Source organism: Salvelinus fontinalis, chromosome 12 (genome assembly GCF_029448725.1).
Source record: "Salvelinus fontinalis isolate EN_2023a chromosome 12, ASM2944872v1, whole genome shotgun sequence".
Taxonomy (NCBI): domain Eukaryota; kingdom Metazoa; phylum Chordata; class Actinopteri; order Salmoniformes; family Salmonidae; genus Salvelinus; species Salvelinus fontinalis.
In genome coordinates, this window is record NC_074676.1 from 20,166,335 (window position 1) to 20,185,201 (window position 18,867).

Below are 18,867 nucleotides of genomic sequence, written 5' to 3' on the forward strand. Positions count from 1 at the left end.
TCTGCAACTGGATCTTGGACTTCCTGACGGGCCGCCCCCAGGTGGTAACGGTAGGCAACAACACATCGCTGATCCTCAACACAGGGGCCCCCCAATTGTGCGTGCTCAGTCCCCTCCTGTACTCCCTGTTCACTCATGACTGCACGGACAGGCACGACTCCAACACCATCATTAAGTTTGCCGATGACACAACAGTGGTAGGCCTGATCACCGACAACGACGAGACAGCCTATAGGGAGAAGGTCAGAGACCTGGCTATGTGGTGCCAGGATTACAACATCTCCCTCAATGTGATCAAGACAAAGGAGATGATTGTGGACTACAGGAAAAAGAGGACTGAGCACGCCCCATTCTCCTTGACGGGACTGCAGTGGAGCAGGTTGAGAGCTTCAAATTCCTTGGTGTCCACATCACCAACAAACTAACATGGTCCAAGCACACAACAAAACCTATTTCCCCTCAGGAGACTGAAACGATTTGGCATGGGTCCTCAGATCCTCAAAAGGTTCTACAGCTGCACCATCGAGAGCATCCTGACCGGTTACATCACTGCCTGGTATGGCAACTGCTCGGCCTCCTACAGCAAGGCACTACAGAGGGCAGTGCGAACAGCACAGTACATCACTGTGGCCAAGCTTCCTGCCATCCATGACCTCTATATCAGGCGGTGTCAGAGGAAGGCCCTAAAAATTGTCAAAGACTCCAGCCACCCTAGTCATAGACTGTTCTCTCTGCTACCGTGTGGCAAGCGGTAATGGAGCGCCAAGTCTAGGACCTTGAGGCGTCTAAATAGCTTCTATCCCCAAGCCATAAGACTTCTGAACACCTAATCAAATTCGGTACTCAGACTATTTGCATTAACCCCCCCCCCCCCCCTCCCTCTTTTACACCGCTGCTACTCTCTGTTGTTATCATCTATGCATAGTCACTTTAATAACTCTACCTACATGTACTTATCACCTCAACTCACCGGTGCCCCCGCACATTGACTCTGTACCGGTACCCCCCTTTATATAGTCTCGCTATTGTTGTTTTACTGCTGCTCTTTAATTACTTGTTACTTTTATTTCTTATTCTTATCTGTAATTCTTTTAAACTGCATTGTTGGTTAGGGGCTCGTAAGTAAGCATTTCACTGTAAGGTGAAACCTGTTGTATTCAGTGCATGTGACTAATAAAATTTGTTTTGATTTGATAAGCTTCTTTCTTAAACATCCAAAATAATGCCATAGATTGTTTTTTTATATTGTAAACTTGAAGGCAAAAAAAGGGAAGAATTATATAAAATGCAAACCTGAGATCCCAACTGATTTTGGGCTATGGAGTTTTGACAAAAACAGTGGCAAATGTTTTTTACATCTGATAATCAGATGCTGCTATATTGCTGACCAGCATATGTCACTAATGTGCATTGTGAACAGATAATGAAGCTACGAGTAATGAACTGGTTTTCAGCACATTTTGGTGAAAGTGCCGAAGCCTTCAGAAAGCCTCGGTTTCCCATCACTAGTAGTCAGTGGCACTGGATACTAATATCAGCCTCCCAGGGCCTGTGCTACCTGAAACATTAGGCGGTGAAAGGAAATCCAAGGGTGTATTCATTTCGGAAACTGTTTACCGTTTAATAACCAAAGGGACGGAAACAGAGCAAAACCAGAGTTTATTTTGGACAAGATCATGTAGGTCCCTCCGCTTTCTGTTCCATTTGCTTCCGTTTAAGAAAAGTTTTGCAACCAATCTTTTGACCAATCACATCAGCTCTGAATGTGATTGGTCACAAGACCAATTAGTGGAAAAAACATCAGAATTGTTCTGCCTGTGTACCTGCAGCCATATTGATGTCTAAGCTGATGATTTACTTTGGAATGGACTAATCAATTGGAAAAGTGGTGTTCTATTCAAAATGGGACCCACTTATCTAATGGCTACACATTTCTGTGGGCCTGGGTCACAGATTGGTCACATTATCAGCTGTGTAATCAACCAGCCAGAGAGCAGGGGCGCCTTCAGTATGACAAAACGTTGTGCAACGTTGAATTCAAAGGAAAAGTACTGTACTGAACGACCAGTGAAGAACGGTGTGATCATGGTGGCCCAGAGGGAGATTGTATGGTGTGTGCTGCATGAGTTTTGTGATTTCAAATGGTCAGTTATCGATCAGGCCACACAAACAAAACGATAGCAAATGTACCTCAAAAGTTGCTGAAGAGTGGTGCGGAAAACGTGTCATTAGGTACAAACTGTCACACAACTTAGTAACCATTGAATTGAACTGAATGCACCCCAGAGGTATATAACAAATGGAACCGAACAGAATAAAACTGAACAAAATGGGGTGAGACCTACCTGAATTTATTCAATAGGAACTTTAGTTGTTGTTGCAAAACGTTTCCTCTACGAAACGAAACGTTTTGCTCCGGTGTGCACTAATGAATACATGACACCAGCACTCACCCAGTTAAGGCAGAAAGGCTCTCACAGGGAAGTTCTACTGGGCTGGTATCTCACTCCATAGCTGCTGGGGGTTTCTAGTGTGGTGGCGTATCAAAAGACTGCCATGGCTTCTGGGCTCACTTTCAGGTAAGTTCAATTGCTGAATTTATTGTCTTCTGTTTGTTTGTAAATTGGTAAAGTGGTTTATGGTGACCTATTTCTAATTCCAATGTTTTACAGGGCCTTCTGGATTTGTTTTCTATTGTTTGACGGTGCTAACTGTTTACCTGCCCAAAAAGGTGCGAATTCTGCAGACACAGGTCCATTTGCATATTGACCAGAATAGTACAGCAACCTTAATAATATTAAACCACGTGTGAAACTCATTCCACGGAGTGACGAATGTCTGCGGGTTCTCTCCCCCATTGTACTTGATGGATTAATTAAGGTCACTAACCAGTAAGGCACTCCCCTCACTTGGTTGTCTAAGTCTTAATTGAAAGGAAAAACCTGCAGACACTCAGTCGTCCATGGAATGAGTTTGACACCACTGGGCTAAACTTTACACCTTGTTTGTCCTCAGGAAACCCTGTTCTGCATGAATATCCTTTCAGTAACATTGAGTCCAACAGTTATGGAGGTGTGCCTGCCCCGTATGGAGATGATTCAGACCTCCTGAACTCTGGAGGCTTCCCAAGGTCTGGTTCGGACTCTGGCTCTGCTGGCATAAGCTACCAGTTTAGTGGAGGGAAACCAGTCCCCAGCTTTGTCTCTGTGCAGAGAGAACCAGTCCCCCAATCCCAGGAGCCTGGGCAATACACACAACTTGTCTCCACTCCAACTAAACCAAAGCCTACGCCAAGCAGATTAAGCCTCGCCAAGGGTGGAACTGTAACAAACGAATATGAGCCAAGAGAAACCGTGGAGCAGGCAAACTACCCCAGTCACTCCAGCGTTTATCACAATCATGTTTCTAGCCATTCTGGATCTGCCCAGACCGGAACCTCCACAGGGCATGAGCCCAATGAGTTTATCTCAGCTCCGTCCGACACCTTTGTTCAAGAGCTTGAATATGCTAGCACTGGTAAGGATGTCCAAACTCCCTACAACCCTTTGCATGAGAGGCCAGCACTGAGCAGCATTGTCAAGGATGTCAGTTTTGCAACCATCCATGATTTAAAACAATTTGTGAAGTCTATGAGGAACAGCTTCCTTAAGCCAGATCGACCTTTCCAAACAATCTTTGACAACAATGAACAAGTCCCCAGCATTCAGCTGCCAAGCCAAATATCCAAAACCAGCTATGTCCCTATTGATCAAAGGCTTGCCCAAAATGGCTACAGTTCAACCTGGGGTTTGAGAGAGCCAGTCCGTACTGGATCCAACCAGAATGAATGGGTCACAACCATCATCCTACAGCCCCATGAGCCTCTCCAAAGCCCCAGTGCAAGGACATCTGTCCCTGATCCTCTCATCTATACCCAAGATCCAGATTCTCACAGTGGTTATTATGGATGTAAATGCCCTGATCCTGTACCCTTGTATCATTCTAACAAAGTCCCCGCAGGGGAATCTGTTTCAAATACTTATGGAAGCCTTGCTAATGCTGGCTCAACCTTTGGAAACGATAGTGGTGCTAATAACAGTTTTGCGGCCCAGACTGAACAAGTCCCTAATGTCAAGAAGCCGTTCAAAGTGTCAAAAACTGGCTATGCCCCTACTATACAAAGGCCTTCCCCTTCCAGTTCTTCCTCTGGCCAGGATGGACAAGTGTTGTCTTCCAAGAGTGGTGGCTACCTGAGTGCCCCAAGACTCAGCCCCCCTCGCCCATTCATCCCATTCCCTTATCCCCTGGGTCATGGGAAGACTTCTCCATCTGAATTCTACAAATCTGCACAAACTGGTCATGTCCCTATTGTGCAGAAACCTTCCCTGTCTAGACCTTTCTCTGTTCAAGGCTCTCCTAGCAGTAGTGACTATGTGAGTACCTCAAAAGTTAATCCAGCTATCCAATTTCCCAAGCCCACAAGCTACCAGCCAGGTCCCAGGAAGATGTCTCCATCCGTCTCTGAGCAGCGCCAGCAAATCCCCATTGAACAAGGAACCAAAAATGTAGCCTACAAACCAAGTAACTTTCATAATGCCGACTCTATCTTTGGAAGCTATGCAGCTGTCTCTATCAGTTATAATGCTCAGGGTGAACAAGTTCCCAATGTCCAGTCGTCAAGCAAAGCATCCCATACTGGCTATGCCCCTAATGTACAAAAACATTCCCACTCTTCCACTGGACAAGGTGGTCCTTACAAAACTGGTAGCTATGTGAGCGACCCAAAGATCAGTCCCCCTAGCCAATCAATATTATTTCCCAAGGCAACAAACTACCAGTCCTCTGGTCATTCAGTTTCTGAGCAGCAGAACAAAGTCCCAATTAATCGGACTCAGAAGCCCAAAGACATGACCTCCAGATCCGGGGTCCAGCTTCCAGCATCCAGTGGCTTTGGAAACTATGTAGGTGACTCTAGCAGTTTGGATGCCCCTAATGACATAGTCCCCAATGCCCAGCAGCCAAACAAAGTGTCACAAACTAGCTATGTCTCCAGTGTACCAAGACCTGCCCCCTCCAGCTCTTCTGGCCTAGATAGACAAGGCTTCTCTAGTCAATCCATCTTATTTCCCAAGCCCACTAGCAACCAGCCCTTGGGTCAAGGGAAGACATTTCCTGTCTCTGAGCAACAGGTGAAAATCCCCATCAGCAAGAAGCCCAAATATGTGACTTCCAGACCCGGGGTCCAGCTTCCTGCATCCAGTGGCTTTGGAAACTGTGTAGGTGACTCTAGCAGTTTGGATGCCCCTAATGACATAGTCCCCAATGCTCAGCAGCCAAACAAAGTGTCACAAACTAGCTATGTCTCCAGAGTACCAAGACCTGCCCCCTCCAGCTCTTCTGGCCTAGATAGACAAGGCTTCTCTAGTCAATCCATCTTATTTCCCAAGCCCACTAGCAACCAGCCCTTGGGTCAAGGGAAGACATTTTTTGTCTCTGAGCAACAGGTGAAAATCCCCATCAGCAAGAAGTCCAAACATGTGACCTGCGGAACCAGTGTCCAGCACCCTGTATCCAGTGGCTATGACTCTACCCAGACTGGAGGTTTTCCTCAGAGCAGTGGAAGCTATGTGAGCACTCAGAGAATCAGCCCACCCACCATCCCATCTAAAAGGGAAACAGTCCCTAACATTGTCTCAGAGCAACATGTCAAAGTCCCTGTTAAACAAGGGGCAAAAGAAGTGCCTTACAAACCCTGTGGCTTTGGAAATTACATGAATTATGTTGACTCCTCTTTTGGAGCTAATAAAGTTGACTCCAGCAGTTTTGATTTACATGAAGAACAAGCTGCCCAAATCCATCAGCCCAGCAAAGTATCACAAGCTGGCCATATCCCTCTTCGTCCTTATATTGGTAAAGGCCATATGAGTGCCTCAGGAGTTGGCCCCACTCAACCAGCCATCCCATTACCCAAGTGTTCTGGTCAAGGGAAGATATCCCTTTCTGGTTCTGAGCTGCAGCCTGTATCCAGTGGCTCTGATTCCAGACAGTGGTGGTTCTCCTGAGAGCAGTTGTTGCTATGCGAGTACACAGAGAATCGGCCCATCTACAGACTTCTATATGCCCCCTTCTCCTCAAGTCCGCTATGTCTGTCAGTCCCACAACAGCTATGAGAGGCAAGGTGGTCTTCTCCAAAACCCGCTACACTGGATACATTTATTTTGCTAAACCCTCCACTAGCAGTGTTGGCTCAAAGAGTGGCAGTAGATCCAGTAGACCTGTCCCTAAACAATCTCGCTACTGCCAAAGAATCAAATCCCATGGTGTGAAGATTCATCAGAGGTAATTTGCAGTCTCTACGAAACCTACTTGGATTTTAAAATGTCTCTACTTTATATTTGAATTCTATTTTGCAGGAATACATTGTGATTTGACAACCAGTTCTCCTTCGAAGGTAAGACTTTTAATATTGTGAAACCATCCAACACTTACTTGCATCTACACTTGCATCTACACTACCTATCCCTGTTTACTTGCATCTACACTACCTATCCCTGTTTACTTGCATCTACACTACCTATCACTGTTTACTTGCATCTACACTACCTATCCCTGTTTACTTGCATCTACACTACCTATCCCTGTTTACTTGCATCTACACTACCTATCCCTGTTTACTTGCATCTACACTACCTATCCCTGTTTACTTGCATCTACACTAACTATCCCTGTTTTTTTGCCTTTAACTAGGTTCCACGTGTCATGGCCTGAATCCCTGCTGTTCTGCAAAGATGAATAAAATTGCTTTAACTGAATATTTTCTCTTCAGTCTTTGATGTACTGTAACTTGACAATTTCCAACTACAGTAGGTGCTGGTACTGGTTTATTGGTTGTATTGCTTATGTAGTGGAGTTCACACCCTGGTTAAACAATCTGTTCCTCTCTGTATCCTAACTAAACATGGTTCTCAAAATGGGACACTTTCTTTTATTCAATAGGTTTGCTTTAGATAACAGGGGTTACTTACTTGAAGCACATTGAACACACTGAACAAAAATATAAACACAACATGTGAAGTGTTGGTTTCATGAGCTGAAATAAAACAACCCAGAAATGTTCCATACACACAAAGCTTAATACACACTCATTTTGTGCACACATTTGTTTACATCCCTGTTGGTGAGCATTTCTACTTTGCCAAGGTAATCCATCCACCTGATGGGTGTGGCATATCAAGAAGCAGATTAAACAGCCTTATCATTACACAGGTGCACCTTGTGCTGGGGACAATAAAATGCCACTCTAAAAGGTGCAGTTTTGTCACAACACAATGCCTCTGTGTCTCAAGTTTAGGGAGCTTGCAATTGGCATGCTGACTGCAGGAATTTCATTTGAGAGAATGAGAATGAAAAACGCCAAGGGAGATGAATACTTTTGCAAGGCACTGTAAACGTCAGCCCAGGACATCCGTACCAGGCTTCTTCACCTGGGGGATTGTCTGAAACGAGCCACCCGGACAGCTGATGAAGCTGTGGGTTTGCACAACCAAAATAATTTCTGCAGAAACCGTCTCAGGGAAGCTCATCTGCATACTCGTCATCCTCACCAACGTCTTGGCCTGACTGCAGTTTGTCGTCGTAACAGACTTCAGTGGGCAAATGCTCACCTTTGATGGCCACAGGCACTCTGGAGAAGTGTGCTCTTCATGGATGAATCCAGGTTTCAACTGTACCGAGCAGATGGCAGAGCGGTTTGTGGGCGAGGGGTTTGCTGACGTCAACGTTGAGCAGAGTGCCCCATGATGGCGGTGGGGTTATGGTATTGGCAGGAATAAGCTACGGACAATGAATACAATTTCATTTTATCTATGGCAGTTTCAATGCACAGAGATACGAAATCCTGAGGCCCATTGTCGTGCCATTCATCCGCCGCCATCACCTGTTACAGCTTGATAATTCACAGCTCCATGTCGCAAGGATCTGTACACAATTCCTGGAAGCTGAAAATGTCCCAGTTCTTCCATGGTGTGCATACTCACCAGACATGTCACCCATTGAGCATGTTTGTGATGCTCTGGATCGACGTGTGCGTCATCGTGTTCCCAGTTCCTGCCAATATACAGCAACGTCGCACAATCATTGAAGAAGAGTGGGACAACATTCCACAGGCCACAATCAACCGCTGATCAAAACTATCCGAAGGAGATGTGTCACGCTGCATGAGGCAAATGGTCACACCAGATACTGACTGGTTTTCTGATCCACGCCGCTACCTTGTTTTTAAAGGTATCTGTGAATTTATTTCAGTTGACTGATTTCCTTATGAACTGTAACTCAGTTGCATTTATATTTTTGTTCAGTGTATTTGTTAAATGTACAGTGCAGTTGGAAAGCATTAAGATCCATTGACTTTTTACATATTTTGTTACGTTACAGCCTTATTCTAAAATGGATTAAATGTTTTTTCATCAATCTACACACAATACCCCATAATGACAAAGCAAAAACAGATTTTTTGAGTTTTTTGCTAATTTATTAAAGAACTGACATATCACATTTACTGAAGTATTAAGACCCTTTACTCAGTACTTTGTTAAAGCACCTTTGGCAGTGATTCCAGCCTCAAGTCTTCTTGGGTATGACTCTACAAGCTTGGCACACATATATTTGGGGAGTTTCTGCCATTCTCCTCTGCAGATCCTCTCAAGCTCTGTCAGGTTGGATGGGGAGTGTTGCTGCACGGCTATTTTCAGGTCTCTCCAGAGATGTTAGATCGGGTTGAAGTCTGAGCTCTGGCTGGGCCACTCAATGACATTCAGAGACAAGTCCCAAAGCCACTCCTGCGTTGTCTTGGCTTTGTACTTGGGGTTGTTTTCCTGTTGGAAGGTGAACCTTCCCCCCAGTCTGAGGTCTTGAGCACTCTGAAGTAGGTTTTCATCAAGAATCTCTCTGTACTTTGCTCTATTCATCTTTGCCTTGATCCTGACTAGTCTCCCAGTCCCTGCAGCTAAAAAACATCCCCACGGCATGATGCTGTCACCACCATGGCTTCACCTTAGGGAAGGTGCCAGGTTTCCTCCAGACGTGACGCTTGGTATTCAGGCAAAAGAGTTCAATCTTGGTTTCATCAGACCAGAGAATCTTGTTTCTCATGATCTGAGAGTCTTTATGTGCCTTTTGGCAAACTCTAAGCGGGCTGTCATGTGCCTTTTACTGAGAAGTGGCTTCCGTCTGGTCACTACCATAAAGGCCTGATTTGGTGGAGTGCTGCAGAGATGGTTGTCCTTCTGGAAGGTTCTCCCATCTCCACAGAGGAACTCTGGAGCTCAGTCAGAGTGACCATCGGGTTCTCTGTCACCTCCCTGACCAAGGCCCTTCTCACCCGATTGCTCAGTTTGGCCGGGCAGCCAGCTCTAGGAAGAGTGTTGGTGGTTACAAACATCTTCCATTTAAGAATGATGGAAGCCACTGTGTTCTTGGGGACCTTCAATGCTGCATTCATTTTTTGGTACCCTTCCACAGATCTGTGCCTCGACACGATCCTGTCTCGGATCTCTATGGACAATTCCTTCGACCTCATGGCTTGGTTTTTGCTCTGACATGCACTGTCAACTGTGGGACCTTACATAGACAGATGTGTGCCTTTCCAAATCATGTCCAATCAGTTTAATTTACCACAGGTTGACTCCAATCAAGTTGTAGAAACATCTCAAGGATGATCAATGGAAACAGGATGCACATGAGCTTAATTTATTGTCTCATAGAAAAGGGTCTGAATACTTATACCTTATTTACATATGTTTTTTATTTTTAATACATTTGCAAATATTTCTAAACCTGTTTTCGCTTTGTCATAACGGGGTATTGTGCGGAGATTGATGAGGGGGGAAAAAATATTTTATCAATTTTAGAATAAGGCTATAACAACAAAATGTGGAAAAAGTCAAGGGGTCTAAATACTTTCCAATTATACGGTAAATCTAAGAGGAGTAGGCCTTCTCAATCAAATGGGTGATAATCTGTTGATGAAGGGAAAGATGTACAGTAAATTAATAGAGCTTGAGAAAATCTGCAAGGAAGATGGGGAGAAAATCCCCGAATCCAGATGTGCAAAGCAGATAGACATACCCAAAATGACTCAAAGCTGTAATCGCCGCCAAACGTACTTCTACAAAGTATTGACTCAGGGGTGTGAATACTTATGTAAATTGATTTCTGTAATTCCTTTTCAATAAACTAAACAACATTTCTATAAAACATGCTTTGACTTTGTTATTATGGGGTGTAGATCGCTGAGAGAGAAAAAAAATGTAATCAAATGTGAATTTAGGCTTTAACATGGCAATGCAGACATTTTTGGGGGACCGTGCTACAGACCACTATATCAGCCAAAAGGCTGTTTTAGCATGGGCAGCACCATTGAGGGCTTCCACTATGCTTCCGCCATTTTAAAGTAGTAAAAGTAGTCAACTGGGTGGGGATTCCTTTGGGTTGTAGCCTCAATGGCACAGATGTAAAGCGAGTCCTCTATCTCTATGGGTGGAACTGCAGGCATTGTCAGCAGACAACAGGATATCCACTTTATGGTAATAAAAAATGACAATCTTAGTGGTGAATCTTCGTGTAGATAAAATGCTTTTTTGAAGACTTATGGTACCAATAATTGCTTCTAATACACTAGATGTATGTCTTTGAACAGATTATTTTAAAAACGCACACAGAAGAAGTTATAAGGGTAATTTAGTTGCAAATGATAGCCTGCAGTACCCCAGTCAGCCTTCAATTTGAGGTACTCAATGAGAGGGGGCAGCACTGAGCAAACCTGCAAGATTACCTCCTGGAGTAACTCAAACTGCGCATGCTATAGGTCATCACTAGTTACCACAGCCAGCCACAAAGTCATAAAACCCACCTATTTCTAAAATGTATCTTATTAAAAAGGGATTTAAACCTAACCTTAACCACACTGTAAACCTTATGTTTAACCTTAAATTAAAAACAAAAATCACATTTTAGTTTCTATGAATTTTATGATATAGCCTGTTAACTTTGTGGCTGTGGTAACTAGTGGAAATCCAGGTTGTCTCCATGAGACGCCATCTTACCTTTACATTTGAGTAATTTCCAGTGGCGATCCGTCATTTGAGCCCCATTTTTTAGCAAAAAAACAAACAAAAACAGTGCTTGTCTGTTTTGCATGTTATTTTGGCATTAATACGTGTCACATTAATATGCAAACAATGTAAAAAATAATATATATCATTGAGTTAATAAAGCCGCATACAAACATTTTGTTTTCTTGAGTAAGTCAGCTCCAAAATGCAGGTGTTTCAGCCTAGCTCAGTGCTTTCTGTGGTGGTGGGGCAAGCCAGCAGAAAATACAGAGCTTTGCGCCGTGATTGGCTCAGTGTTCTGTCACTCATGGAGACTTTATATCACTGCCAAGTGTAAGAGGAGACCTTGAAAATGTTAGCCCTTCGGCTGCTGCCATAGAAGTGCCCATCCAATAAGGCTCAAGGTCATTGGCCACAGATTATATTACGTCAAATCACGTTATATGTACAGTAGCTTTGATTGGACTGATAATGTCAACATCATACTTTCACAATCTTAGCTAGCAGTCATCATCATGAATCAAGTTGATAATCTACTGAAAAATCCTTTTTAATCCTTGTTATATGAAAATAAATAATGAAGAGAAATTATAGATAAAATGTATCGGTGCTCATCGTCTATTGGACATAAACATTACACAACAACTTAGAAATCACAAATTCAACGAGTGGTTTGGAAGGAATCATTGGCAGTGGCTGTGGCTGTGTGGTCCCAAATTTGGGATTAAGGGGCTCTTTTCCAAATTTAAAATGATAAACATTCAACATTGGCCAGGCTGTCAATAAAGCATGATTTGTGCCACGCTCAAAACAACTAACTCGGAGGACCACAGCGCCATCTTCCTGTTCTAGTGAGCACAGCATGAACAATGTGAGTCCAAAAATGTATAGTATGCTGCTTCATAAATGATGTAATATGCCATGGAGATATGTATACTGTAGCTAAGAAAGTAATGCTAAGTGTTTGTTGTGTAGTAAGATGTTAGTAGCCCATGTCCCTTGCTCTAATAATTTGGTCTATTTACCCCTATTAATTTCGCTTACTGTTTTGACTGTTCTACTGTAGCCTATAACCTGTTTTAGAGAAATGTAATCATCAAATATTGTAAGAGATTTCACTGTCTGCTTATATGGCCCCTTTATTTATCCTACAGTTCTGACTTGGTGTACAGGGAGAACACTGTAAGAATGGCCCATGTTCTGAATTCTGTTGCTGTACATTTTAAAAGTGCTAAACAAGTAGTTATATTGACTGTTACGTCCACCCTAGCTCGCTCATTAATGTCTTAATCAGAATTAAGAATGGCCTCTTATCCGCTTGTCGTCCCCTTATGCCATAGTTTGTACATCTCAATTGTCAATAGAAACCACATCTGTTTAAGCAAGTCAGCCATATCAGCTATGTTTTTTTAAAAGGCAGTAAATGAGGCTGAATTAACTGTTTCGGTGCCAGACAAGGCTCCTCTGATAGCCAGGTGTAGCAGTGGTAAAATGTTGGGACTGCTGTTGGGACAGCTTTCTGTAGACCCTAACAGTTTTTTGGCACCGTTTGTCACCGTTATTGTGCGATTAATGTATTGTTTAGTGTTGTGTAGTGTAACTGGTTGTTGACCTACCCCCAAGCCATAAGACTCCTGAACACCTAATCAAATGGCTTCCCAGACTATTTGCATTGCCCCCCCCCCCCCCTTTTACACCGCTGCTAATCTTGGTTGTTATCAAATCAAAATCGAATCAAATCAAACTTTTTGTCACATGCGCCGAATACTACAAGTGTAGACTTTACCGTGAAATGCTTACTTACAAGCCCTTAACTAACAGTGCAGTTCAAGAAGAGTTATGAAAATATTTACCAAGTAGACTAAAATAAAAAGTTATAATAAAAAGTAACACAATAAGAATAACGAGGCTATATACATGGGGCACCGGTACCGAGTCAGTGTGCGGGGGTACAGGTTACTTGAGGTAATTTGTACATGTAGGTGGGGGTGAAGTGACTATGCATAGATAAACAGCGAGTAGCAGTAGTGTACAAAAAGGGATGTGGGGGGGTCAATGTAAATTGTCCGGTGGCGATTTTATTAATTGTTCAGCAGTCTTATGGCTTGGGGATAGAAGCCTTCGAGGAGCCTTTTGGTCCTAGACTTGGCTCTCTGCTACCGCTTGCCGTGCGGTAGCAGAGAAAACAGTCTATAACTTGGGTGACTGGAGTCTCTGACAATTTTATGGGCCTTCCTCTGACACCACCTATTGTATAGGTCCTGGATGGCAGGAAGCTTGGCCCCAGTGATTTACTGGGTCGTTACGGTCAGATGCCGAACAGTTGCCATACCAGGCAGTGATGCAACCGGTCAGGATGCTCTCGGTGGTGCAGCTGTGGAACCTTTTGAGGATCTGGGGACCCATGCCAAATCTTTTTAGTCAACTGAGAGGGAAAAGGTTTTGTCGTGCCCTCTTCATGACTGTCTTGGTGTGTTTGGACCATGATAGTTCGTTGGTGATGTGGACACCAAGGAACTTGAAACTCTCGATCCGCTCCACTACAGCCCCGTCGATGTTAATGGGGACCTGTTCGGCCCGCCTTTTCCTGTAGTCCACGATCAGCTCCTTAGTCTTGCTCATATTGAGGGAGAGGTTGTTGTTCTGGCAACACACTGCCAGTTCTCTGACCTCCTCCCTATCACCGTCTCATTGTTGTCGGTGATCAGGCCTATCACTGTTGTGTCGTCAGCAAACTTAATGATGGTGTTGGAGTTGTGTTTGGCCACGCAGTCGTGGGTGAACAGGGAATACAGGAGGGGACTAAGTACCACTAAGGGGCCCCAGTGCTAAGGATCAGCGTGGCAGACGTATTGTTGCCTACTCTTACCACCTGGGGGCGGCCCGTCAGGAAGTCCAGGAACCAGTTGCAGAGGGAGGTGTTTAGTCCCAGAGTCCTTAGCTTAGTGATGAGCTTCATGGGCACTATGGTAGTAGAGATGTAGTCAATGAACAGCATTCTCATGTAAGTATTCCTTTTGTCCACAAGGGCAGTGTGGAGTGCGATTGAGATTGCGTCATCTGTGGATCTGTTGGGGTGGTATGCGAATTGGAGTGGGTCTAGGGCTTCCGGGAGGATGCTGTTGATGTGAGCCATGACCAGCCTTTCAAAGCACTTTATGGCTACTGACGTGAGTACCACAGGGCGGTAATCATTTAGGCAGGTTACCTTCACTTCCTTGGGCACAGGGACTATGGTGGTTGAAACGGTAGGTTGAAACGGTAGGCCTGCTTGAAACGGTAGGTATTACAGACTCGGTCAGGGAGAGGTTGAAAATGTCAGTGAAAACACTTGACAGTTGGTCAGCGCATGCTTTGAGTACACATCCTGGTAATCCATCTGGCCCAGCGGCTTTGTGAATGTTGACCTGTTTAAAGATTTTGTTTACTTCGGCAATCGAGAGCGTTATCACACAGTCATCCAGAACAGCTGGTGCTCTCGTGCATGATTCAGTGTTGCTTGCCTCGAAGCGAGCATAAAGGCATTTAGCTCGTCTAGTAGGCTCGCGTCACTTTCCCTTTGTAATCCATAATAGTTTTCAAGCCCTGCCACATCCGACGAGCGTCAGAGCCGGTGTAGTAGGATTCAATCTTAATCCTGTATTGACGCTTTGCTTGTTTGATGATTCATCTGAGGGCATAGCGGGATTCCTTATAAGAGTCCGGATTAGTCTGCCGCTTCTTTAAAGCGGCAGCTCTAGCCTTTAGTTCGATGCAGATGTTGCCTGTAATCCATGACTTCTGGTTGGGATATGTACTTACAGTCACTGTGGGGACGACGTCGTCGATACACTTATTGATGAAGCCGATGACTGAGGTGGTGTACTCCTCAATGCCAATGGATGAATCCCGGAACATATTCCAGTCTGTGCTAGCAAAACAGTCCGGTAGTGTAGCATCCGCGTCATCTGACCACTACCGTACTGAGCGAGTCACTAGTACTTCCTGCTTTAGTTTATGCTTGTAAGCAGTAATCAGGAGGATAGTATTATGCTCACATTTGCCAAATGGAGGGGGGGGAGCTTTGTTTTCATCTCTGTGTGTGGAGTAAAGGTGATCTAGGATTTTGTTTCTGTTTGCAAATTTGGTAAAAATGATTTAAGTTTGCCTGCATTAAAGTCTCCGGCCACTAGGAGCGCCGCTTCTGGGTGAGCATTTTCTTTTTTGCTTATGGCTTAATAGAGTTGGTTGAGAGCGGTCTTAGTGCCAGCTTCGTTCTGTGGTCGTAAATAGAATGTTACAAATAACATAGATGAGAACTCTCATGGTAGATAGTGTGGTCTACAGCTTATCATAAGGTACTCTACCTCAGGCGAGCAATATCTCGAGACTTCTTTAATATTAGACATCGCGCCCCAGCTGTTATTGACAAATAGACACACAACCCCACCCCTCGTCTTACTAGAGGTAGCGTCTTTGTTCTGCCGGTGCATGGAAAATTCCGCTAGCTCTATATTGTCCGTATCGTTGTTCAGCCACGTCTCGGTGAAACATAAGATGTTACAGTTTTTGATGTCCCGTTGGTAGGATAATCTTAATCGTAGGTCATCAATTTTATTTTCCAATGATTTCACGTTAGCAAGAAGAACGGATGGCAGTGGGCGTTAACTCGCTCGCCTACGGATTCTCCGAAGGCTGCCTGATATGTGGCCCCTTTTCCTACTTCTTCACGCCAACAGTGTAGATCTGGTCCTGTTCCAGTGAAAGAAGGATATCCTTCTCGTTGGACTCGTTAAAGGAAAACGTTTCTTCCAGTCCGCAGTGAGTAATCGCTGTTCTCATGTCCAGAAGTTATTTTCGGTCATAAGAGAGGGTAGCAGCAACATTATGTACAGAATCATCTATGCATTGTCACTTTAATAACTCTACCCACATGTACATATTACCTCAACTAACCGGTACCCCTGCACATTGACTCTGTACCGGTACCCCCCTGTATATAGTCTCGCTATTGTTATTTTACTGCTGCTCTTTAATTACTTGTTACTTTTATTTCTTATTCTTATTCTTATCCGTATTTTTTATATTTTTTTAACTGCATTGTTGGTTAGGGGCTCGTAAATAAACATTTCACTGTAAGGTGAAACCTGTTGTGTTCGGCACGTGAATAATACAATTTGATTTGATTTATACACATGCCATGTTCAACCAGTTAGCAAGTCCTAAATTTCCAAGTTCCGACTAACACGTGAACGCGGCATTTGTACAAGGTATGACAACAATTCATGCTTTCATTTAGTTTCCCTGGCAGTGGCTGGCACTGTTTCCAAATGCTAACCTTTTAGCATGGGTGTTGTTGTGGGTGTTGTTAACCTTTTAGTATTTGTGGCACAAATCCCATTCAAGACATGGGTCTGATATTAGCATTTTTCAGGCATCATGTTCAAAGCATGGATAGGTAGCTCAATATATGGTAGTTGTGTGGTAAGAAACGGAAGGAAAAAAACACTGCTCACTCAAGACTGTCTAACTTATAGCAGAGCACTTTTGACACACCCACTACTTTCCACACACCCACTACATTCTTTTCAACACACCTACTCGTCCATACTCCAGTCGCCATATTGGAAGGCAGTTATCCCCTTTTCAAGAGATTTCCTCTTGAATTTTCCCTGAATTAATTTAGTTAGCCAAAATGTAATCTTGGTTACTAGGTAAAGGTAAACCGTACAGGGAAGTTTCCAAACACAGTGAGGCATGGCTTAATGTGACCACGCCCCAATAGACGGTACAACCATAGGTAATATAGCTAGCTATAAGTGCAAAATTATCTAAATATTTGTCACATTACGTACGTAGTGACGTCTCCAGCTTCAGCAATTTTTGCAATTCGTTCCAGTCACTGGCAGCAGAGAACTGGAAGGAAAGGCGGCCAAAGGAGGTGTTGGCTTTGGGGATGACCAGTGTGATATACCTGCTGGAGCGCGTGCTACGGGTGGGTGTTGTTATCGTGACCAGTGAGCTGAGATAAGGCAGAGCTTTACCTAGTATAGACTTATAGATGACCTGGAGCCAGTGGGTCTGGCGACGAATATGTAGCGAGGGCCAGCCGACTAGAGCATGCAGGTCGCAGTGGTGGGTGATATAAGGGGCATTGGTAACAAAACGGATGGCACTGTGATAGACTGCATCCAGTTTGCTGAGTAGAGTATTGGAAGCTATTTTGTAGATGACATCACCGAAGTCGAGGATCGGTAGGATAGTCAGTTTTACTAGGGTAAGTTTGGCAGTGTGAGTGAAGGAGGCTTTGTTGCGAAATAGAAAGCCGATTCTTGATTTGATTTTGGATTGGAGATGTTTAATATGAGTCTGGAAGGAGAGTTTACAGTCTAGCCAGACACCTAGGTATTTGTAGTTGTCCACATATTCTAAGTCAGAACCGTCCAGAGTAGTGATGCTAGCCGGGCGGGTGTGGGCAGCGAACGGTTGAAAAGCATGCATTTGGTTTTACTAGCGTTTAAGAGCAGTTGGAGGCCACGGAAGGAGTGTTGTAGGGCATTGAAGCTCGTTTAGAGGTTAGCTAACACAGTGTCCAAAGAAGGGCCAGATGTATACAGAATGGTGTAGTCTGTGTAGAGGTGGATCAGAGAATCACCCGCAGCAAGAGCGACATCATTGATATATAATATATATATATTATCACGGCATCTGGTCATTACATACACCTCTGAAGGTAAATAACGTACTTATTTTCAGTATTCTTGAGGGTCCCAGAGATAAAATGTAGCATAGTTCTGTTTGATAAAATCTATTTTATATTAAAATGTAAGAACTGGGTTCTACAGTTTGAACCCCTGCCATCTCTTATCTGATTGTATTTTATTTATTATACCTTTATTTAACTAGGCAAGTCAGTTAAGAACAAATTCTTATTTACAATGACGGCCTAGGAACAGTGGGTTAACTGCCTTGTTCAGGGGCAGAACAACAGATTTTTACATTAGTCAGCTCGGGGATTCGATCTGGCAACCTTTCAGTTACTGGCCCAATGCGCTAACCACTAGGCTACCTGCCGCCCCAATTATACCTGAAAATGTACAATTATTTGTGTAAAACTAAGTGAAATACGACTCATACGATCCACTGGCTCATGAATAGAAGTCACAAACTCTCGTGGTAAGGTGACTTTGGTGAGCTTAACAATCAATTTTAGATACTTTCGGTTGATTACAAACAAAAGATAATACAAACAAAAAAACATGTCACATTTATTTATTTTTCATCTTTGAAATGCAAGAGAAAGGCCATACAAGCTTTCTCTTGCATTTCAAAGATGGGGGAAAAAATGAAAATGTTTTTTTTGTTTGTATTATCTTTTACCAGATCTAATGTGTTATATTCGCCCACATTAATTTCACATTTCCACAAACCTCAGTGTTTCCTTTCAAATGGTATCAAGAATATGCATATCCTTGCTTCAGGTCCTGATCTGAAGGCAGTTAGATTTGGGTATGTCAACTTAATTGAAAGAAAAGGGTCAGATCCTTAAGAGTTGGTTAAAGGGCTAGTTCACCCAAATTACAAAATGACAGCCTATTGGTTTCCTTACCCTGTAAGCAGTATATGGACACGGTATGACAGCAATCATTGGTTTAGTTTCCCTGGCACCGTTTCCAAATGCTAACATTTTAGCATTTGTGGCACAAATTCAGTTCAAGTAATGGGTCCGACATTAGCATTTTTCTTGCATGTCCAAATCATCCGAAAGTATCTAAAATTGATTGTGAAGGTCACCAAA

The 18,867-nt window shown here is 43.7% G+C and overlaps 1 long non-coding RNA gene across 1 annotated transcript; it reads left to right on the plus strand.

The window, feature by feature from the left end:
- Window positions 1-2,371: 2,371 nt before the first annotated feature.
- LOC129866952 (uncharacterized) lies at window positions 2,372-3,096 on the plus strand. Its single transcript, XR_008761556.1, has 3 exons — window positions 2,372-2,579; window positions 2,673-2,731; window positions 3,016-3,096. It is a non-coding gene; the product is annotated as an uncharacterized LOC129866952 (long non-coding RNA).
- Window positions 3,097-18,867: the final 15,771 nt, after the last annotated feature.